Raw genomic sequence first — 24,743 nt, forward strand, 5'->3', positions numbered from 1 at the left:
GCTAACCGTCCTCCATTTTTACATTCTGCTCCACTCTGTGGAAATACCTGCAGTCCCTCTAAAGCACTTTGCGCATCTTCCCCATGTCTCACTTAGCTTCCTAGCCTTCTCCTTCTAGGATCTGCCTTTAAGGTCGTTGCCTATGTGAAGTCTTCACTGACACCCCCTCCCCACCCCAGAAAAGCTCCTTCTACCTTTCACCTCCTCTTACTCACTAGAGTCTACCAATTGGGAAATCATGGCTAAAATTCTGTTCTTTGTACTGAACATGCTCCTCATAAAAAGCTTAACTGCCTTTGCTTAGTTATTGCTTCACAGATCAAAAGACTACAAGAAAAAAAATTTATTTAAACATCCTTTTGTCTCAATACATTTTTATGTGTTTATTTAAAGATATAAACTTAGTTAAATAGCATTGCTGAGCCTTCCACAAAAATGCACACACAAAAAAATACAACGTTATAATTGTTTACTATATCTATCTTTCAGTATTCTTTATGTGAACACGAGAAATTCTTGAGTTTAGCTAAAGGATTTTTTTAAATACATAACAAATGAATTCTCTGACTGTAACTCTAAGCACCTCTGGTCTAATTAGGGGAAAACAGAGAAAAATCCGTCTCTGTTTTCACAGCCCACTCATCTCAAGGCTCTGGAAGAACTTACTTTCCACTTTTTCAGACACTCTCATTTTTGTTACCTTCTTAACAATTTTACCATCTTTAATATAGAATATTTTGAAGTATTATCAAAATAACAACTAAAAATGATTCTGAGTTTAGATGTTTTTGAAAATGCTGGATAAAATAAATTAAGCATTTCTTTTTAAGCAGTAAGACTTCTCAGAGATTTCGAAAATGCTGTGTACCATGAGAACCTACAAAGATGCCACAGGAAGCAACACTCACAAATTTATGGGACCGCCCACACCCGTTGTAGAGAAAGAAGCTTTTAGACTTAATGGCCTGGGGAACATCAGTTTGAGGTCTCTAGCCTCTTCCATGATTTACAGAAGAAACTTTAAAGGGATTAAATAAAAACATTTTTATTTTTCTTTTAAAAAATCCAGAGACTTGACCTTATAACTACTATTCACTGTCTTAGAGGAAGTGCTATTTCTGGTGGTACCACACAGCATGTTATTGATAGGACCATATTTAAGCCTTTGAGTCAAATGGTCAACTATATCATAATATAAAGAGAATCAAGTCACCAAAAACACTCAGAGGTATATATAGATGCCCACTGAATGGGAGTGAGCATTTTACCTTTACTACTGACTTGAGATAATAAGTCACCAAATGTGGTCTATATATACAATAAAAAATTATTCAGCCTTAACAAGAAATGAAATTCTGACATATGTTACAACATGGATAAAACTTGAAGATATTTTGCAAAGTAAAATAAGCTAGATGTAAAAGGACAAATGTTGGATGATTCCACCTGTATGAGGCACATGCAGTAGTCAAACTTACAGGGACAGAAAATAGAATAACAGTTGCCAGGGACTAGGGGGAAGGGAGGAATGCAGAGTTATTGTCTGATGAGTACAGAGTTTCAAGTTAGGGAGATGGAGAGTTTCTGGAGGTGGATGATGGTCATGCTTTCACAACACTGTAAATATATTTAAAGGCACTGAACTGTATACTTAAAAATGATTAAAATGCCAAATTTCATGTTACATGCATTTTACCACAATAAAAAACAATGATATCTTGGGGTGACCATCATATGGAAATCCTATAGATAAGATGATAGGATGTCAGGAAGATTACAGAGAATCTGAGTAAGCAGTATTTGAAGACTTTAAAATCTTTTATTGCTTCTGGAAAAATATTTTTCTTTCATACCAGAGGTAAAGCAACACAGCAGTCTTAAAGGGGAGAGCTAAGATAAAATAATTTAAAAATTCTGTTTCAAACATGTTGTTAAAATTTAAATACACATGGAAGCCAGATGTGTACAAGCACAAGCCTAAGTAATATTAGAGATACAAATTCACGAAGTGTTGATCCCTGTCCTCAAGGAGTTGATAGTCTTACAGGAAAACACACCCACGAGGAGGTTGGAGACTACAGAGCCTGTGCTCTAAGAGGTGTGACTGCACCGCAGATGCACAGCTCCGGAGTACAGAGAGAAAAGACAGTACATCTGCTTGCTGATCTGTTCTCTCCTTTCCACACCTAGCCTAATTCTTCCATCCTTAAGAGCCACATCAAGCCCCGCTGCTTCTGAGAAGCCATCCCTCATTGTTCTAACCCACTGTGGTCCAACGTTTGAACTTTTTCTACCATTGCTCTCTCAGAACTACTCAGAGCCTTGCCCTTTTCCCCCCACGGTTTTACGTAGACATTGTAAAAATGGCTAATATATATATTTTATGTGGTTTTATGTGTTCTCCCTATCTGGGGAGAGGCATCCATTGCTTTGGAGATGACTCTGATTGTTAAAGTAGGAATAAAAGGAAAAGAGGGGAACCTGGGTTTTGAGTCCATAGTGCAAAGAGTTTTTGAAAGCCATATGTGGTCACAAGAGAAAGGGTGTTCTAAATTCCAAAAGCTGCCCTTACCAGATGCAAAGCCACACCCGGCGAACTCAGTGGTAGAATTTTACCCTAAGTCACAGGATTGTCATAGAATTAGAGACAGTAGGGAAGTTCCCATCAGGTAAGATGAAGAGAAAGCACTCCAAAGGCAAGGCAGAAAGAAGGGTTTTGTGTGGATGCCCCTAAGAATCTGAGAATCAAAGGCCTGAGCTTTCGTGGGCCTTGACCAAAGGTGGGAAATTAGTTGACTAAAACACTAGACTCGGGTTTCTAGAGCACTAGAAAGGCTGCTGCTCCACCCCCCTCTACCCCAGGTGGCTGGGAGAAATCTTTGCAAAGTAGAAGACAAAGAGTTCTGATTCTACATGATGTGTGTGTTGCATGTAGGGGCCCCTAAGATTCCCTAGAATTTCCTGTGGACACACAGGCGCTGAGACCTGAAACACTAGGTTGGGAAGGATGAAATATTCAGGGTCCGCTCCCACAGATACACTATTTGATGCCTATGTACATCGATGGTGTGAGCAACAGTTTAACACCCACGACAACAATGACAAGACCAGGTGAGATTATCCATGTAGAAGATGACAGAACAAAGGGTTCAGGAACTAGATGAGACCAATCTCACTCTGGTGAAGAATGGGAGAACAGCACGCAGGCAGCCCCCTTACTGCCAGAGGGCATATCAGGCAGCCAACCACTGGGAAGTGGCATAGAGACACTTCTCAAGAAAGGGGAAATATCTCTGAGTGAATATTTATATTTCAAATTCACTAAATATTGTCCAAATTACACCCAAGAAACTTCCCTAAAATGAAAAAGATTGAATTGCCTTTAATCAGAAAGTGTGAATTGGTAGGACTGAGAACAGGTATAAAAAGAACCGTATTCTTTTATTTTTTGAGCCATTTAACTTAAAAGTATGTAAATGTTCATCACTTTCCCCTATTTAACACAACAAGCAAATTACAATCTCCTGGAGATCTGTGGCAAGCACACTGTGTGCAAAATAAGTGCTCCTACTGCTCAGAAAAATTAGGGGATATTTTATTGCCCCATATTCATTTTGAAATATCCCCTAATTTTTGTGAGCAGTATATATGCTACATGAAGAAACAAAAGGAAGAAAATGTGAAATTCATTTCTTCCTTGCCTCTTACTGTACCAGAGCCAAAATAAATGATAAAACAGAGAGATTAAAAAAAAAGAAGAAGAATGTAAGAGCTCACAGAGAGAGAGAGAGAATTCTGGAAAAAGAACTGTTCTTAGAAAAGTCACAAGGTTTAGTCTCTAGAATATTAACACTGCTGGCCACAGGCAGTCTTCCTGTCAACCTTTCTGTCACTAAGCTGAAGTAAATATCTATCTGGACCGGTAAAGTCCTGCAAAAGTAATAAGCAAAGTTTTCAATCTTTAAAAATGTTTGAACATCTCCTCTCTTAGAGTGGAAAATCCTGGAACTTCTCATAAATGGATATTTCCCTTGGGGAACGAATATCCTCTCCCGGGTCAAACGTGCCTTCTCCTGAAGATTCAGTGAGGCAATTTTTACAAGAAAGTCACCTTTTCTTTTCTTTCCTATTCTCTTACCTTGAAATCCACTTTGCTATAAGAAGTCATTGACTATATATATATATTTTTTTCTGATAGGAGTTTTCCAGTGGGGGAGAGATTTTAGATGAAGCACAAGACAATCGGCAAAGCTGGCAGCCAGGCCAGGGAAGTCTAATGAGAAAGTTAACAGACTGGCTGGCTTTCCCTGGTGTGTATGATGACGTGTACAAGGCTATTAACAACAGGACTTTGCAAAAAACACACCGTGGAAAGCAGGTGAATATTGATTCTTTGTCTTCAGTTCATAAATAATTAATAAGGCAACTATAGTTTAAAGATATAGGCATTACACTTTTTAAAAATCTTGCACAATGGTATTCAGAAACTCTACATTCAGTATTCCAAAAAATATCCTTCTCATCCTTTAAGAAGTCACTCACATTTCATAAAGCCTTCCCTGACCAGTCCAGCCCTCACCAATCACGCCCTCCTCTGAACTCCAAGAGCATTTATTGCCTGTAGCACTCACTCAGCATAAGCTGTTAGGTATCTTAAAAAAAAAAATCATAGTGCAATAGATAATAAAATTCTCCAGGGTAGAGAGCACATTAAATTCCTCTTATTATTCCCAGGACCTAGCCTGGAGCCTTGTCCATAGCCCATAAGTGTTCAATAAATGTTTGTTGTTAATGATGATATGTTGTAGACACATCTGAAACATAATCTGGATAAACACAATACAGGAAAAGTGCAAATCATCATCTAACGAACGTGTGAGCCAAGAAATCAATACGAGAGAGCTGTCTGAGCACCAAGTGAAAGACAAAGTAATGTCCTTCTCCCTGCCCCAACATCCAACACGGTGATGGATTATGCTACGTAAAATTATCGATAAAGAGCAATGTAGTCACAATGATTTCTGAACAGTAACAAGAAATATTAGGTACAAAATATAACACTACAACAAAGGCAACAGAACTGGGAAGCCACACAGAGTAACAACAGATTAAGTGGATGAAGACTTTCTTTGCAAATAAGTAACTTCAAGCATAATAAAAACATGGTCCTTTCATTTCCTTCTTCTCTATCTCCCCAACCCAGAGACTGAGATGTTGATTTCTCTCAAGATAGGTCACATGAGCGTCCCTTGTCCCTTAAACAAAGGAGCAGGAAGGCGAACTAGGGCATTCAACCTTTGCCAAAACAAACCCAACCCTTTCAAATGAGTTATGTTCTCACGATGTGAGTCAGGCTGAGTAAATTCCTACAATTTTCATTTACGTATACAAAGAGTGTAGAATGATCTACTTACCTCTGGTCTGAATTTCTGTCCTCTTCTATAAGATTTGACTTACTAGCTTAGTAGCAGAAAACTCAGGCCAAATCCATATTGGAAATGGACCTCATATTGCCTTTCTCTGCCACTCATGCCTACCCTCTTTCTCTACTTCCACCTTCCTTTTATTCTGGAGGCGGGGCACATCTACTGAACGTACAGGTAACCTACTCAGCTCTAACATTGGTATAACTGACCTAAAGCAGGGAAAGGAATCAATCAGACCAATCCAAATGTCTCTGGGCCCTGGGCACAGAACTCAGGCAAAGGGAGGAGCAAGTGAGGACCACAGATTGACATTCCCACCCCAGGCTTTGTTGTCATATGGACAACCAGAATAGGATGGTTAATTTACCAGATCATATCAGTGGACTACTGATAGTGATTCACCTGGTTGTTAATAGTATTTACTAGTTCTTTGGCCTAATTAAACAACCAACAAGATTCAAGCTTATGCATTTAATTTTTCTTTCATTGACTACTGTGATTCTCAGTTACCTTGCTAATTTTGAATGGGTTAAAGACTTGCAAAAGGAATTGGCCACACAGACACAGCTCTGATGGCCTGATTTTTCTCCACTATTATTAGTCTTTTGATGCATTAAACCCACTAGCTAAAGGAAATGAGGATTGAATTCCATTGGTTAATCGATGTGCAGCAGTTTCTATAACCAACAAGGCTTTCTTCGCAGACAAATGAAGACCAAACCATCTCATCTCTTTGAAGCAATTGGCCTGTAACACCTGTTTGTGAGCCAAAGTTCTCACTGAACCAAAGAAAGAATATTACATATATAAACATTCCTAAATTTAGTGCACGCAGGAAGCTTCTATTATACAATATAGAGTTTTCCATCTAGATCCTGAAGACCTGGATTTAGATATGATTTATGTACTCACAGTTGTTTGCGTCCTGTTGGCACGGTGGGCTGAAGTGCTCCCAGCCTTTCCTTTGTCTGTGGGTAGAGATGGAAATATTTCAATGAGAGGCACTCATGTCCAGAAACACCCAGAAGAGAAACTGGAAAGAACCTAAATAGAAATACAGAGGAGCTCACTTAGCCCGGTTGTTTCTTAGGATGATGGAAGCAGCCTGTAAAGTGGTGAGTTAGGGCAATGGCTGGAGTCAGCACCAGGAGGCAGTATGGGGCCAAGATTGGGATTCCCCACTAGATGGCACCAGGACACATCTGTGGCACCCATGGGTACTGCTACCAAGGCAGAGCAGAAGGATAGGATCAGCTTTCACAAGTCTCTGTAGGCAGGGCCCCAGATAGAGTGCCACAGGGGTTCAAGTTAGTGTATGTGGGTCTTTCACACCTCCTCAGGTTTAGTCCTACATGGATGGTGTACCTGGGCTGGCAGATGTGTATGCTCTTATGAGTGTGATTACATATGTGGGTATGAATGTGCACGTGTGTGAACAACCATATACACATGCATACACACCTGAATATTGGGTTATACAGATATGGGTTGGTATAGATTGGGGGACATTAATATAATAAATGGAAATAATGTTGGAGAAAGAAGACTGGCTTCTGAAGAACGTGTTCTGTGTGTCAGGACTTTTAAACAAGTTCTCATTTAGCCTTCAAACAGCTGCAAAATGTGGCTATTATCACCCCCCATAAGTTCCATACGTTTTTTATCACAGTTTATTTTTTAAAAACCTGTGGATATACATAGTCACCAGTATTCTTCAAAACCCATCTTGAGTAACACATCTCAAAGCCATTCAGAAAGAGCTCTGGAATACTTCTTGTCAATAATAGTAGCATAAATAATAATGATAACATTTTCTTGCTATTTCTACATTCATACTATTTCACCTTAGAATCCTACCATATCTCTGTAACAGGTCCCTCCCCTCCTCAACTTTTCCTGTCTGATCACTCTATGTGTTCTTACATTCACCTTCCTTCAATACAATTTTACTGACCTCCACCCACTCTGTCCCTCACCACGATGCTCCAGTGTTCTTCGTATAAAAGCCAACTTCTCAGTCTGGTGTTAGAATCTGTCTCTCTCGCTAGGTTACTTTTCCCACTACTGTCCAAGGCGGAATCCTTTGCTTTAACCACCTGGCCCACTCCCGGACCCCTAAACAGAGTGCACACTTGCTCACCTTCCCCCTCCTTGCGTTCTCCCCTCATCCTGCATGCGCAGGCGCGTTTCTCAATAGAGTGCAAGCTCCTTTGAGAGCAGAGGCTGTGACCTGCTCAGCATCATCGCCCTCACAGCACCTGGGCCAGGCTTTAGCCCAGGAGGTTGTCACTGCACTACCATCAGCCCCTGTCTTGTCTCTCAGACATGGGAGGTTTTATTTCTACATTTTAGCTATGGTGACAAAGCTTTATTATATAGAAGTTAAAAATACTGACAAGAATTGCATTTGTGGGGGGTGAAGAAACAACATGTATAATATATTACTTCTGCCTTTAAAAGTACATATATATGGAAATTCTAGATCTTCAAGGCCAAGTTTTGGGTTGGCTGTGAGAGCAGCTTTAGGGGCCCATGGCCTGTGGCAAATACGTGCTCTACCCTCCAGGTAGTTGCATCTCTACCTCTCAGAAGTAACTGTTTGAAGAGACATCACCAAATATGAATTCAGAGAGGCTGAGATAGCAGGAAAGTCAACAGTCACAGGACCTAGCTTTGGGTTCTGGTTTCATGGCGACTCCTGAGCGGCCTTGGCAAAGGGCACGTACCCTCCCCAGGCCACAGTTCCCTCAGCTGTGAAATCGGAAGTCTCATATTTAAACTCATGGGGTTAGTCTGGGAATTAACTGTGGTAATTGCTGTAAAATGCCTTGTAAATTACAAGGGGCTTTGCAATGTTAGTTATTATTAAGGACACATTACGGGCATATCTAGGTTTTTGGTTGGTTTGTTCGTTCGTTTTAGGCACTAACAGAGGTGTTTACTACTGCCACAGAATGATTCCTGTTATGAAAAGTGTGATCGCTCTTGTGTTTATAAAATTGCTCTCTGCTCCATTCCTAGCTCTGTTCGTATTTACATTCACCAGCATCAACGTCTTAACAAAAAAATATTCTTCTCCTTATTGTTTGAGGACTGCTGCTCAAGTTGTTGTTAGTAACCCCTTACGACTGAGTAAATTTTCCATTTTAGGTGTTGATTCCAAGCTTGAACTTCAAGTATACACACACACACCCCATCAGATTTCTTTTTCTACCTTTCTCCTACCCTTTCTTTTCCCTCCTTCCCTTCCCTTCCCTTCCCTTCCCTTCCCTTCCCTTCCCTTCCCTTCCCTTCCCTTCCCTTCCCTTCCCTTCCCTTCCCTTCCCTTCCCTTCCCTTCCCTTCCCCTCCCTCCCTCCCTCCTTCCTTTCCTTCCTTCTTTCCTTCCTTCTTTCCTTCCTTCTTTCCTTCCTTCTTTCCTTCCTTCTTTCCTTCCTTCTTTCCTTCCTTCCTTCCTTCCTTCCTTCCTTCCTTCCTTCCTTCCTTCCTTCCTTCATACCTCCATTTCGTTCTTTTTTCCTTTCCCCCAGGGAGAGCCCTGAAACATACATATCCGTACATGCCACAGGACTCTTTGACCAGAGCGGCTATTTTTAATTCTCCCCTGACTAAGTCTGCTTGAAATGCTTCTACAGCCTATCTTTTTCTCCAGAGCACTCCGTTAGGCACTAGCAGGTACAATGGACCTGACTGCATGTTATTTACCAGTTGGGTCCCAGCACAAACTACAAAGTTAATGCACAATCTATTATACAGGAGACCTGACTACTGAGGAACATTCCTCAGGCATTCCACAGCCTATAAGGGAAATACATTTTCTATGATATGATGGGAATTATTAACTCACTGGACCAGAATGCTCTTGGACTCTTATTTCCACAATGGATTAAAAAACCAACAAACTCTGGTTTCTTCTTATTCACAGTTTTCAGATTATTGATCTGATAATGAATCAAGTCTTCATCCTCTGGGTATCTTTAGCTCAATGTATGTGCAACCCCCTAGAGGCGGCATGGGTCTCAGAACTCCCCACACCAGCACCTGTACAGCAGCTGCGGACGGCGCTCAATTACTCAGATTATGTTTGTCTTTAAAGTGTAATATTTCAGCCTTCCTTAAAACATACAAGGTCAGGGAAAGTAATACCCCCTAGGAAATAATAAGGGAATCGCCATAGATACACAATTATAAACAAGAAAGGCCTGTAAAAATGTAATCATAGAATTTTCAAGCTGGAATGAAATGCAATAAAATTGTTTACAACTTATTACACATTAGGGTAGCTTTGGTGGATTAGAGACAAGAATCTTGTATAAACTAAGCGTGCATGTGTATATGTGTGTGTGTGTGCTAATTTTCCTGAAGGGTCACTGTTGGAGCTTGTTTAATCCCATGACCTCATGTGACACAGCCTCTCAGGAAACTGTGCTCTCCAGTGACTAACTTAAGCTACACGAGCTACATTTTTGAGGAGTAATCAGAATTTGATCTTATCTCCATCTGGTCTATTAGAAAAATTATCTTCTGAATTTCAATATAAAGATCAATTCTGTTTTGAATGACTACTCTCTCACACATGCAAATGAAAGAATACATTTTGTTTCTTCTATGTTCATGGCCTTCCTGTCCCTGCCACCTCACTCCAATGGACATTCTTCTGTTCCAACCAGAACTCCAAATCGAAACCCATGATCTGGACCATTTCTCTTCCTCTCTCCCTCTTCTCTCCTTGAAGTCTCCCCTCTCTTCTCATGCTCCTGCCTTCTTGCATTAGAGTGGAGGGTTTCTGCAGCAGATTCTTTGTTGAGATCTCAGGATTCACATCATGAAGTATTCACTCCATGTTCGTTGAATAAAAGAATGAATGGATTCCAGAACGGGTCCAGCCAGAAATACATTCTAGAAGGCCTCACTCTCTGATGTGTTCTACATTCTACCAGATCTTCACATTTTTAAGATGCAAAAGATTGAAAATATATGTAAACTTAGAATTGGTTTGCTAGTAATAGAATTTTAGCTTCGATGCAAGCAGTGAAGTCTTGTGTTGTAAGTCTTTGAATTGCACCTACTCGATCTATTTTCTATCATGGGTTCATAAGCTCCAAAAAGGCATATTTTCCTGACTTCTGTGTTTAACCCCCACCAGTCCTTATTATACTGCTCTGTTCAATAAATGTTGATGTCCAGCTCTTTCTGTTCTACCTGTCTTCAGATAATTTAGAGTTGACTATACAAAAATATTTTGCAGCCTACTAGATGATGTCATTAAAGATCTTCTATCAGGTAATTGATAAAAGAGTATTCCAGCCTGTCCTAGCTCAAAGTTCATGCAACCTGCACTTGTACACATTATACCTACACCACTTTTGGCCCACTGATTTAAGGGTATCATCCATCACTGGATGAACAGTAATGCTGATCTCTGGCCCTTTGTGCTGCCTGACAGCTGGTGCTACAGGGGAAGTCCAGGTCCTCATGACTGCTAGGATGCTATGATGCTGGGAAGTAGGAGGAAAGAGTCCTGAGACAGAGGGGTCTTTGTGCTCAGCATGGAGTGGCCTCCTCCCATTCTTACTAGTTCCATAACATCCCAAGAGCTATAAGTGTGCCTCAATATCTACATCTGATCTCTAGGTATTCCAAGCAAAACTGATAGACCTGCTACTGAAGATAAGAATCTTCTCTCTTGGCAAACTACTGCCTACCTCTCATTTCTCCCCCTTACTCTCTTTTCATGCAAAATTTACATAGAAGGACTATAAGGCAAAGGGGGTGTCTGGCAAACAGTTATCTCATCTCAATTGGGTTTTTTAAAACCTCAACTAGAAGTTTAAAATGAAAATATATCAATTGAATTTGGTTCACTGATATAATATCATGGCTTCCATGTCCAATAAAAGTTTCGTTGACATCAGCCAGTTGACCTGATTATAAGGCAATGATTTGATAACTATCTCTCTTTTACTGTTAATGCCCATTAGCATGCAGCATGTGAGCCACGAGAAATTTACAATATCCACTTTACTCTTGAGAGTGTCACTGACAAAATGAAATAAGAGTACATGCTCACCATCATTGCCTTTAAATCCACCCTTATCCAAAATGTAAACACACCACAAAACAAGTTTCTCAGAGGTCATCAAATTCCAGTTCTTCACCAGGAGAGTTAGAAGGTTGCACTGTCAACAGGGAATCATGTACATCAGCTCTCTAATCACACCATGATGAAGGCAGCACAAGCCATCAGGTAGACCAGAAGGTTTCCATTTAGCAGCCATTCAGTAAGGCTGACTAGCTGGAACAGATTTTGGAATGTCCTCCCATGTGTACAGATAAAGCTGTGAATATGTCCTCTTGTTCTACTGACAGGAGCCTCAAGAGGCTGATATTCATCTGTCTCAAATAAACTTGTTTGCAGTCTTAAAGGGTTCCCTTTAACTTTTTCATTACCACTTTGAAATAATATGCAAACAATTATCTGACAACACGCTCTTTATTTGTACATTATTAAATATACAATAATTGTCACATATAGTATATTCTATGTGCATATAAACTCCTTTAGGATAATGCATATTCTCAACTCCAACCAAATGTATATATATTGTTAATCACTCTTCAAGCTCTGTAAAACCAACTCTCAGATCATAGCACAAAACACTTGCTCTGGCGTCTGCTCAGATTGGCTGGAGAATTCCTGTGCTATAGTGTTTGACACACTCATTCTTTCAGGTGAAATACTGCAGGCAAAATTGCATAATTTATTAGGCTGGTACAGCAAGGCTGAATGATTAGATCATCTCCTTGTACAAGGCTGTGTTTTATGATGATCTATTTAACACTGTAATCTAAATTGGGGTTGGAGTTGAGGCGTGGAGTGGGGTTGAAAGTAAACTAATTGAAAGATGCTCTTTGTGAAATAACAGCTATGTTATTCCATGCCATTAAAAATAGGATCCCATCCTCAAAAGGCTTCTAAATTATTTATATTATTGGCCAACAAATGTTTTAATAATAGAAAAATTATTATATATGTATATACCCACACATATATACAATGCATCTTAATTTTGGTGGGGAAGAAGAAAAAGAAGCTTGGAAGTCAATAATTTCCATCAAGAAGTGGTAGAAAAGCATTTTCAAATGCTATAAAAAGTGAACAAAGTCAGAGAAAAAGCTATGCCTTACCCTGCAGTTCCTCTTGAGCTTTGCAATGGCAGTTTTGAGGAGAGTAGCCAATGTCGCCAAAAGAGACCACTTGGAATTTAATTTGGGATCCTTCTCAGGTGATCAAGGCAAAGAAGGCAGCCAAAATGAAGGACACAAAGATGTCCAGGGGTTTGCTATCCTGGCTCCCTCAGTCCATCTTCGCTGGTTTTCAGCACTGAGCACTAAAGTGGGTCTGTCATTCTAGGAGATTTGCTTTTGAAGTCCCTCCCCTTGGCCTGCCCTCATTAGCATCCCATTCTCCTCCAATGGTTAAGTGATACGTGAGCATGAGGTTGTGTTCCCATTGGGGAATATGCTTCTTGTTAAGTAGCCAGACAACCCAACTCAGGGGCTCCAGCCAGAACCATTGGAAGATCACTCTTCCTGTGGTCACTCTGGTTCTGCTTGGCCTCCCCTTCGCCACGTTGCTTCCTCCTTTTTTTTTCTTTGCACATTACTGAGAGGTTAAATTTTTACAAATCTTATATTCATAAGACATTTTTTTGTCTCTGAGCTGATGAGAGATAAGAAAGGCTCACACACCTGGCCTTCCCGGGATGGAAAACTCCATTTGAGAAACGAATTGGTTGTCCTGTAAGTTGGCACATGAGCATACTTTACCATGAAATCCAGGTGGGAGAAGCAGGTTCAAAGGAAAGGTCAAGAGAAACCTTCCCCTAGGACCTGGTCCCTTTCTCTTTAAGAGAGGACCAGGCCAAACTCAAGTTCCATTAACTTTGGTATTTCTGAACTGAAGCAACTTAAAACTCAGGCACCGAGAACCCTAGCTTTCATCACCTCATGTCATTCTCTTCTTCATTATCATCATCACAACAAAAAGCAAAAATAGTCTTTTATTCCCCAACATCGAGTAGAATAATTTGCACATATTTGCCTTAAGCATAGGTAAAAACCAACACTCACTCATACTCAGTTTCTTTAGAACATCACAAAATTGGACCCCAGATTTCCCTGAAACCTTGGATTTTACTCTGACAACCTTATAAGAGCTATGAGTTTATCCTAAGAACTCCCTTTAAGCCTCCAAGTCTATCCCTTGCTCTGAGAAATGAAACTTTTTTCAAAGGCTCAGCATGCTGTCCTTTGCCTTTGCAATATCTATAGCAACCACTTTGTAGGATAACCTTACAAATAAAACAAGGCTTTGGACTCTGGGCACACATCAAAAGATACATTGCACTCCTAAACATTTTAGGTTCTTTGTTTAAACCAGCAATGATAGTTTATTAATAACTGCTAAGTTTTGCCCTTGGTTCTGATTAAAGAAAAGGGATTCTATTTCTTAAAATTTAGCACATTTCCAAGTTAATTGACTCTTGTACTTAAGACATTTCCATCTGATAATTCAATATTAGACTCATGTTTAAAAGAGATGTTTGGCCTCAATTGGCAATTGAGGGTAAAGTTCTCTGTTACCTCAGCAGAATTTCCTCATTTTCTCCAGGAGTTGTACATCCCCATTTAGAAAGTCATTCCTTTCAAAGAAAGCTAATGACTTTGTGAGGCCATTCGCCCTGCTCTCAGTATTCCTGTGAGGCTGACAGAACAAGAAGCAAATATTTTATAAGTGGGAATGAATAAATAAAATAATGTCTCATCATATTGGATTCCATGCAGCATTTCCTTTTAGTCAATAATCTCTTTACTAAAAGAAATCAGGTCTTTTTGCAGAAATAGCTGATTTTAGGACAGGGACAGGAAATATAGAAGATAAATCTAGAGAATCTTGGAGCACCAAAAAAGTAAGAATGTGTTTAAATACAGAAAGAAAGAAAGAAAGAAAGAAAGAAAGAAAGAAAGAAAGAAAGAAAGAAAGAAAGAAAGAAAGAAAGGGAGAAAGAGGGAGAGTTAGAGAGAGAAAGAGGGAGAGAAAGGGAGAGAGATGGCAGAAATGTCAGAGAAACACAAGGGGCAAGAGCTCTCAATAGCCAAAGCTGAAACAATTTGGACAACAAAATAAATAAAGTAGTAAAATAAAATAAATATCCACAAGTCTGTGGGGGAGGAAAAACTTCCTTGTACTCTCTTAGGTTCTACAGCTACTCTCAGAATTAACCTGACATAAGGCAGATGAACAGGAGAAAAGCACACAATTTTCATTTAATATTTTTACATATACAAGGGGATCTTCATATGGAAAATGAAAACCCAAAGATGTTAGGCCCTAAAGCTTAAATACTTTTTTGAACAACGAATAATAAACTCTGGGGATGTGACAAGGCAAAGGGGTTTAGATTAGAGGCAGCAAATTATGGAACACTGACTAGAAAATAGAGGGGGGACCTAACGGGGAATTAGGGGTATTCGGTAGGTTTGTTGATACAGCTCTGTGTCCAGACTGTTTTTAGTCACCAGTGATATGAATGTCCTTCTTATCCCAGTACTGAGAGGGCACTATTTTTGTGGGAAATTTTAGGACTGGCTTTAGGTAGAAAAAGGGAGGTCAGGGAGTAAGTACCTCCTGCACCTGCCGTTTCTCAAGTGCCTGCCACTCAAGATAATCAATATGCCAAAGTGGAGTATTCTGAGTTGGCCTGCTCTAAATCTCTTCACATACCTACTGATATCAGTAAGTGAAAAAATAAGGAGAAGAGACAAATCTCCCAAGCATAATTTAAAAAACAACTTATGTAGATAATCAACCCTCAAGAAGGTGGAACATAAGTCCTCATACTCTAAGAGACTTCCTTCCAAAGAGAGTTTATGCAATATGGACAAAGCAAAAATAGTAACTGGCCTGACCAGGCAGTGGTGCAGTGGATACTGTCAACCTGGGATTCTGAGGACCAAGGTTCAAAACCCTGAGGTCACTGGCTTGAGTGCAGGTTCATCCAGCTTGAGCACGGGGTCACTGGTTTAAGCTTGGGATTACAGACATGATCCCATGGTCGCTGGCTTGAAGCCCAACTTGCTGGCTTGAGCCCAAGGTCGCTGTCTTGAGCAAGTGGTCACTGGCTTAGCTGGAGCCCCCTGGTCAAGGCACATATGAGAAAGAAATCAATGAACAACTAAAGTGCCACAACTACGAGTAGATGCTTCTCATTTCTCTCCCTTCCTGTCTGTCTGTCTTTCTCTCTAAAAAAAGAAAAAGAGTAACTGTCCAATTGATAAACCTTACAAACATTACCTCAAACATAAAAAATGATGTCTCTGACTAGCACACCCCCTTGACATAAAGTAATGAGAAAGTCACTTTACTTCTGTTATCTTCCTCAAAAAAGCCACAACTCCACTCTGATTATGGGGAAAACAATCAGACGAATCCCATTTGAGGAACACTCTTCTGAATACCTGACCAGTAGCCCTCAAAACTATCAAGGTCTTCTAAAACTGGAAAATCTTTTTTGTCACAGGCAAGAGGAGTTTAAAGAGACGTGATAACTAAATCTAATGTGGTATAATAGATGGGATTCCAAAGAAAAAAAGGCAAGAGCTAAGGATATCTGAATAAAACTATAAAAATATATCAATATTGGCCTGACCTGTGATGGCACAGTGGAGGAAGTGTCAACCTGGATGCTGAGGTTGCCGTTTCAAAACCCCAGGTTTGCCTGGTCAAGGCACATATGGGAGTTGATGCTTCCTGCTCCTCCCTCTCTTCTCTCTCCCTCTGTCTCCTCTCTCTAAAATGAATAAATAAAAATAAAAATATTGGTTCATTAATTGTGACAAATGTACCATACTGATATAAGACATTAACAATAGGAGAAAAAGGGTAGGGAGTAGGTGTGAACTCTATCTTTTGCAGTTTTACTATAAATGTGAAGTTTTCCATAAATCTGAAATAAAAAGTCTATTCCTTACAAAAGGAATTTACTTACTACATTCCAGGCTAAACCTAAATGTAGTACCACATTGGCATACAACAAATGTTTATTAAGTGTATGAGAAGAAAATTTGTTCTTCAGTTTCTCTGAGTTGACCCTCATATACTACCTTCTATCCAAGAGGTCTTTTTAAAATTTAATGTAAGAAATAACTTTGAGGGTTGAAATGGTATATGAAAAGAGGAAACTCTACAGTGGAGAAAATCAGAAGTAATTTCTTAGCAATGAAAGTAAATATTGACATCACTTATAATCTCCATCACAATAGAACTTTAAAAATGATAATGCTAATAGGAGATTAAGCTTTTTATTTTCAAAATACTTCACATTAATTTGCAATGTCAATTTCTGCAATTTCCAATAATGAATTCAGAAAGGCAATATAGATATTACATTCTTCATTTTGAACATCAAAGATCTAGCATTAAAGAAACAATGTACTTTGTATTTAAGGAAGAGAAGAAATGCTTCACAACCTACACACAGGCACATCTCATTTGAATGTGCAATGCTTCATTGCACTTTGCAGATACTGCGTGTTTTACAGATTGAAGGTGTATGGCAACCCTAAGTCCTGCAAATCTATTGGCACCATTTTTCCAACAGGCTCAGATGATGGTTAGCATTTTTTAGCAAGAAAGTGTTATCTAATTAAGGTACATACATTGATTTTTTTTTTAGAAATATGCTATTCAATACTTAATAGACTACAGTATGGTATAAACATAACTTTTATATGCACTGGAAAATAAAAAATTTTGTGTGACTTGTTTTTTATTGTGATATCACTTTATTACCATGGTCTAGAACTGAGCCCACAATATCTCCAAGGTTTGCCTGTACTGGCAATAATTAGGTTGTGGCTTGGGAAAGCTATCTCATTTTTCTGGGGTTTAGTTTCCCTGTCCAAAAAATAAAAGGCACTTCCATGTTAAAAAAAAAGCTTATGTATAATATACCCTTCTGACTTCAGACACATAAAGTAAAATATTTATTTATTTTGAAATAAATACAGAACTGCCCTGAATGTTACTCTCAAAATTCAAGGACCTAAAACGAATGAAAATTACAGGTACTTGCAGAGTCTAAAGCTCCAGGGTCACCAAAGGATGAGACTACGTATGGATAACCCAGCTAGGGCCCTCAAATGGGAAGGTGTGGGCTCCAAACTGGGCTCAGGCTATACACTCCATTGAGATTAGAACATCTTTCTAGAAGCCCAGTTGGCTTCTAGAAACATGGTCCTTTCCTAAAGCCTACGGCCTAAGGCAGTGTTCTCACCTGAGACTGTTTCCTGGGCCACTGTCAGTATAGGCTCTGAGAATGGATCTGAGCTGCTAACACAAGCCATCCTGTGGGTGCAGACCCAGAGAAGCAGGGCTGGAGGCAATCGTAAAGTGGCCTCTAGGATAGGGGCCTAGGAGGCTAGTCCCCAAGAGATGAGTAAAACCAAAGAAATGGGAAAATTCTCATCTGAAGAAATGAAAATAATAGAAACATCTGAAAAGATGCTTTTTAATAAACCAATGTCTTTGAATCATCAAAGAAATAAAGGAAGGGAACAGGAAACTTGACAGGGGACTAAATAGTAGACTCACACAACCAAAGAAGGAAAGAATGGTGGAAAACTCCCACATTAAAGGCAGCAATATGCAGTAATAAAAAAGTGAAAGAAATTGACACGGAGGCTAAGAAGTACCCACATAGGTAATAGCATTTCAGAAGAAAAAAATATATAAAGAATAGTGTAGGGTCTAAAAGAGTTAATAATGGCTGGAATGTTACAGAATTGGAAAGACAGAAGTTTTCCAATTCGAAAACCTACTGTATGAGCAGCCAAAGAAATAAAAATATATCTGCACATAGACACTGCAATGGAGAAAAGACCTCAAAGTCCAACTAGAGGAGACAAATTACCCAAAAAGAACATCTAGTTGACAGTTTGTTTTTTTCATTAATAAAAGAACTAGTTCAAGGTACCATGGGAAAATAATTGTGAACATAGAATGTTATGCCTTCAAGAGTAAATGTACAATGAGGACATCTTCAGACTTTTAAGGACTAAGTTATTTCTATCAGACCCTCACTGCAAGAACTATTAAGGGATATAATTCATTAAAAAGGAAAATCAATTCAGAAGTAAGAGACTCAAGAATGTTGGTGAGCAAAGAAACTGGATAGTGATAATAAAACTACATTGACGTTTCTTGTAAACATTAAAGATAATAGGTTCAAAACATGTTGCAATTAAAATCCTAGGCAGCAATTGCATGAACATTGGGAGTGAGAAGACCTAAGGAGTATGAACTATCTTGAGGTCCTTCCTTCTACACCTTGTTAGAACATTAGGAATGGAATACGTATATTAAAAATTTGAGGGGAACCCCTAAAAGAACAGAAATACACCACATAAATCACAAGACAATATAGGAGGGAAAAGAACAAAAGAAAGAAAATTATATCAATCTAATAAAGACAGTTAACAAAGGGGAAAAGAGAAGTAAAGCAAAAGTAACATGAAAAGCACACACAAAATTAGGTGGTAGAAATAAATCCAATGTACATGGGAAAGAATTTTAGAATACTGCTTTGTATATAGCATTGTTGCCTGTTATATTAATATTTTAAATCCCTAATAAAATAATTACAATGCACTTATACATAGTATATATATATATATATATATATATATATATATATATAAAATCAATTCTATAGAATGTTTTAGACAAACTGAAAGAAATAAACTCATGATAATGGTTGCCTATTGGGTGAGGGGTCCAAAAAGCCTTCCTTTATCTATAATACTATATATCATTTGCATAGTAAGAAAGAGACAACACAAATACAGCAAAATTTTCCAGCTAGCTAATTAGGGATTATGGAAATAATATTAGATTTTTTTATGTGCCATTTGTTTTTTTCTAGTTTTTACAACAATATGTATAAATGTATGTACATCTCTGAATTACCCCAGTAGCTACAGGCAGAATCAGGACTAGGACCACAGTTTCCAAATTTCAAGTCCATGGTTCTTCCTTCACCAATATTCTAGGTATTTTAGTTATAATCTGTGTTAGCTGTTCCCTGGAGTCCTTAGAGATGACTTTTGAAAGTTCAAACAAGCTTTGGGGTTTTCATCCCTTTATCTTTTTACTCTCAATGCCTAGATTGGCACCAATTTACCCTGGAGAGGTTCTTGTGAGCCTTAATTGAGGACCACAAAAGATAGCATGATCTTTAAGTGAGTAACTCTGAATAATTTCCCCAAGCAGATCACTCTGTGGAATTTCATTTTCAACATGAATGGTTGCACTTCAAGCAATGAATGAGATGCATTGTTCAGGGGGAAATGACGCACTCAATTCTGTAGTGCTGCTCAATAGTCCCAGTGCGACTCAGCAGTGCGTCAGCATTTTCATTATAAGCCCATCAGAGGTGGGTAACTGCCCTGAGGCTGCCTCTGAACTCAATGTGCTGAGTCACGGCTGAGAAGGGCTGTCTCAATAAGACCCACAGACTGTCACAAACAAACATCAGCAACTTCCAGGATGCATTCCTCTGACTTATATTGGTCTTCACACTGACCTCTTTATGATCCTGAATTTTTTCCTTGCTACGGAGCCTGCAAAGCTTGATTGTTACTATATATGCTTATACCTGTAGTCTCTTTCTTCTCTTAGTGGGTCACATGTTCACCACAATTAAACAAAATTTGAGGATAGGTGGAAGATCTGTTTATTACACAAATTTTGATTTAGAAGGAGAACCTACAGGACCATCAGCAATAGCTATAGACCTTGTCTTACTGCATGTACCCTGCCACTTCAGAGAACCACAGCTTCTCAGAATGAAAGTCCTTCGCTCAGCAGCTTCAAAATTCCTCAGCTGTGATCTATAATAAGAACTCCATTTTACATCACAACATAGCACATACATGGGACTGAATGAGAGGAAGAGAATGAGGATGAGACGGTTTCAGGAAACTCTAATTACTAATCTGGTGCCCTTGATAATACAGTTCTTAGCCCAGCCTAGCCTAACTCATGAAAAGAAGTTGTTGGACATGACCAGCTATCTTGAATTTATGACTTTGATATATAGATAGTGTTTCTCTGACATTCCACATAAGAATTTCTTATTGCCATATTATCCAGTATCTTCTTTGACCTTTGAGTGACCTTGTCATCAGTACATTCTTTGAAATATGTGATAAGATCTTCTTTCTCTGTAATTTTTGAACCCAGATTTTTTGGGGGGGAGTTTTCCCTTAGCCTGGATTATGGCTAAAATCAGAGTCCTACTCACTCTGAAATACTGCAGCTGGACTACAGGAAAAGGTGAGCCATTAGGGACGTGCAGTGCTAGTAAAGGGGGTTTACCCCTTTCCCTGCCTGTTCGCATCTAAGTCAGGTAAGGGAGACCTCCAAGAGTATTAAGCAAAAAGATCTGGAATATGTATGACATAGGCACAGAGACATTATAAGATGAAAGAAGAAAAAATAAAAAACTACGTACCAAAATCCCTTAGAAATAAAGATAAAAAATTGTAACAGATTTAGCACATTAAAGCGAACACTACATAAAAAGGACAGTATTTCATGATTAAGTGGGATTTACCCTGGGAATGCAAGGTTAGTTTAACATCTGTAAAGCAATGTAATTTACCACATTAAAAAACCGAAAATCTAAAAAAATAAATAAAAATCACCCACATGATCACTGTCAATTATTTTATGATTACTTTTTAAAAAGTATTAACAATATCTGACATCCATTCCTGATAATAATTTTCACACACTAAGAATAAAAGGAGACATTCTTAACCTAATAAAAGGCATCTACAAAAACAGCTACCTTTATACTCATTGGTCAAAGACTGTATGCTTTCCCCTTAAGATCAGGAACAGGGGAAGGTTGTCAGCTTCCATCACTTCTATTCAGCATTGTAGTAGAGGAAATCCTGCTCTCAGTGTAATCTTACAAAATAAATAAATCCATAAATCCAATAAAATTAATTTAATTTTAAAAAGTCATCTAAATTGAAAAGAAAAAACAAAACTTGCTTTTATTCACTGATGATATGATCATTTATTTTTAAAAAGTCTGACAGAATCTACAAAAAAAAGCTACTATAACTAATAGGGGGGTTGAACAAGGTTTTAGGGTAAAATAATCAATATAGGTATATAGAAATCAATCAACCTATATATTATCAAATAAAATTAGCAAACTGACATTTAAAAAGCATCACTTAAAAATAACATGAGAAAATAGAAACTATTGAGGGAAAATTTGAAAGAAAATATGTACAAAATCTATACATTGAAAACTATAAAATGCTGAGAAAAATTTAAGAAAGTCGAAGTAATGGTAGTCAGGGGGTGGAAGACTAAATTTGTCGACATGTCAGTTCTCCTCAAATTCATCTCCAGAGCCAAGGCAGTTTCATTTAACATCTCAGCAAGCATTTGGTAGAAACAGACAGATTCTAAAATTCTTATGGAAACAGAGAACCTAGAAAAACCATAACAATTGTGAAAAAGAAAAAAAGAAGTTGGATGGTTAATACTACTTGATTTCAAGACTTATTAGATACCTACAGCAATTAAAACAGTGTGCTAGTGGCATAAACACAGACAAATATAATAGAATACAGAGTCCAGAAATAGATCACCACATATACGAAAACTTTATTTTCTACAGACATGCAACATTCAGTATAGAAAGACAATCTTTTCCTGCAAAAGGTGCTGGAATAATTACAAATGGAGATGGATCATGTCTGTCTGGTTCATGTCTGTCTGAGACTCCTTAATTCATATGTTTGCATTGCATATATCCTCTCACACAACTCACTGTTACTGCATGCAGAGTGTGTCGGGCACCAGGATGCAGCACCAGAGGGTTGCTGGGCAGAACACTCCTGCAGACAGGTCACAGCACCTGCCTTCAAGGAGCTTGGTCTTTGCTGGGAGAGAACTGGGATCAGACAAGAATCTGGTGGAGAATGTGCTTTGGAGAGAAATAAGCTAAAGGGAGGGAACCTCAGAAGAGGTAGAACCAGCTGCCAGCTGGGGTATCGTGGGGGGCTGCCCTCCTGTCTCCCCATTGAGCTGTGAGCCCCTCAAATGCAAGGGAGTGTTCTCTTTCTTTGTTCTATTCATGTCAATAAAACCAAAACACCCTGCCCAGAGCAGGGGAAGGGATGCATTTCTCTTCTCCAAAAGGCCACAGAGTAGCAGGGAATGCACCAGGCTTGTAACCCTGGCCTTGCAGTTCTTAACTTTGGGGAAAATTCTTTATGACTTCTGAGTGACAGTTTTCCCATCTATAAAACTTGACTAATAACACTACCCTAGCTTCTGGGTGATGAGTTAAGTGATATTCTGAAGGTTGTGTGAAAGTGCCTGACTCGACTTTGTAGATACTTTTAAGGAGGTAGGCTGGCAGGTCAGACCTTCTTTGGGTCATGGAACCGGGTGGGAAGATGTCCAGTTCTCACTGAGCTGTAGGCAGTAAGGAGACACAGACCCTGGCAAAGAAAGCCATGGTTCTGGGGATCTCTAAGACACTGCCATGGCCCATTGCTATCTCCAATCAGTAATTGGGCATGTGCACCAGCTTGGTCACTGCTTCAGTGGCAGAAATTCCAAAAAGATCCAGGTCACTTCCTGAAATGCTGATTCCCAAATCCAGGAGCTTACACGAATACTTAGAGAGAGATGTTGAAAGTGCATATTTTTAGACCTATCCCGAGGTTCTGTTACATTCAGTCTAGGATAGAGGCAGGGGAACCATATTTCCAATGCCTTTTCCAAGAGTCTAAACAGCCTTTGGAAACCTGTGCCCCCCTGAGCTGTCAGTTTCAACACGCAGTGTCAACACACTCATCTATTTGTCTGGGCCCTAAAAAAGCAGTCTGCAGTCTGATTAGCTGCTTCCCCAAGCAAGATCCAAAGGAAGAGTTTGTAGAGAAAATAATTGTATACACAAGGCAAATGTTTAGCCTGCTGAAGAAGAAAGGTCAACAAATGGTTTCCAAGCAATTATAAAAGCCACTTTGTATGCAAATAATGCTGCTAAACAGGAGATGTGCTAATTACAAATTATTCTTATCTCACCTGCAAAGCTTTGCCAAGTTTTCAAATTCCTATTATAAAACCACACCCCACTCAGGACCCAGGTGCCGGCTGTATCTTGGGGGAAAACTAGGGCCATCATTTCAGCCTTATGCTTTGGGGGCTTTAGGGCAGGAGGTGACATTCCCCAGGGAAGTGCTGAGAGATGGGAGCTCATCCGAATGTGAACTAAGAGACAGTCCGGCCCACCTACTTTCCTAGGGACCCTTGGCTCTCTCTTTATTTGCTGGTTTGTGATCTTTCCTCCATTCTCTCTCCCACCGTCAAAGGTTCTCAGCTCATATGTCAAGATCAATGATTCTATTAATGACAATTACTACCTTTTTTTTCTGGTGCCATTTTTTTTTTCATTTTATTTATTCATTTTTAGAGAGGAGAGAGAAACAGAGAGAGAGAAGGGGGGAGGAGCTGGAAGCATCAACTCCCATTTGTGCCTTGACCAGGCAAGCCCAGGGTTTCGAACCGGCGACCTCAGCATTTCCAGGTCGACGCTTTATCCACTGCGCCACCACAGGTCAGGCTCTGGTGCCATTTTTTAATTAAATTTTATTTTATTATGATAAGAATATTTAACATGAGATCTACCCTCTTAAATAATTAAGTAGCACAATAGGTTCCTGCTGACCACAGGCACACAGTTGTACAGCAGATCTCTGGAGCTCGTTCATCTTGTTTAACTGAGACTTGATGCCCATCGATTAGTAACTCACTTCCCCTGCCCCCAGCCTCTGGCCACCACCATTCTACTCTGATTTTATGAATGTGACTATTATATACCTCATATGGTGGAATCATGCAGTATTTCTTTCTGTGACTGGCTTGTTCTACTTAGCATATATCGGAAGGACAGTTGTTATCTCTTGATGAGCACTTATTAAGAACCTGGCACTGCTTTAAACATTTCACATGCTGTAGCTCAACAACTACATGAAACATACATGCCTTACAGATGTAGGAAGTCAGGTTCAGAGAGATTAAATAACATGGCCAATATCGCACAGCTAGTAAGACAACTGAGGTCTAAGTATAAGACTGGGGTTCTTTTTTTTTTAAAATTTTTAAAGACTTTATTTATTCATTTTAGAGAGAAGAGAAGGAGGAGAGAGAAAGAGAGAGAGA

General features: G+C 39.1%; 1 protein-coding gene across 4 annotated transcripts in view; it reads right to left on the bottom strand.

Moving 5' to 3' along the window:
* The window catches only part of LOC136383193 (urea transporter 2-like), a 447,877-nt gene that overhangs the window by 384,857 nt on the left and 38,277 nt on the right, over positions 1-24,743 (bottom strand). For 2 of the 4 annotated variants that reach the window (XM_066352823.1, XM_066352819.1), the window contains exon 2: positions 6,339-6,394. The gene's annotated coding sequence lies outside the window, so the exon portion shown is untranslated. Of the gene's footprint in view, positions 1-6,338; positions 6,438-24,743 lie in introns of those variants that run through there. The other 2 variants (XM_066352818.1, XM_066352822.1) reach the window with 1 other exon arrangement.

The sequence above is a fragment of the Saccopteryx leptura genome, chromosome 11 (assembly GCF_036850995.1).
Source record: "Saccopteryx leptura isolate mSacLep1 chromosome 11, mSacLep1_pri_phased_curated, whole genome shotgun sequence".
NCBI classification, from domain to species: domain Eukaryota; kingdom Metazoa; phylum Chordata; class Mammalia; order Chiroptera; family Emballonuridae; genus Saccopteryx; species Saccopteryx leptura.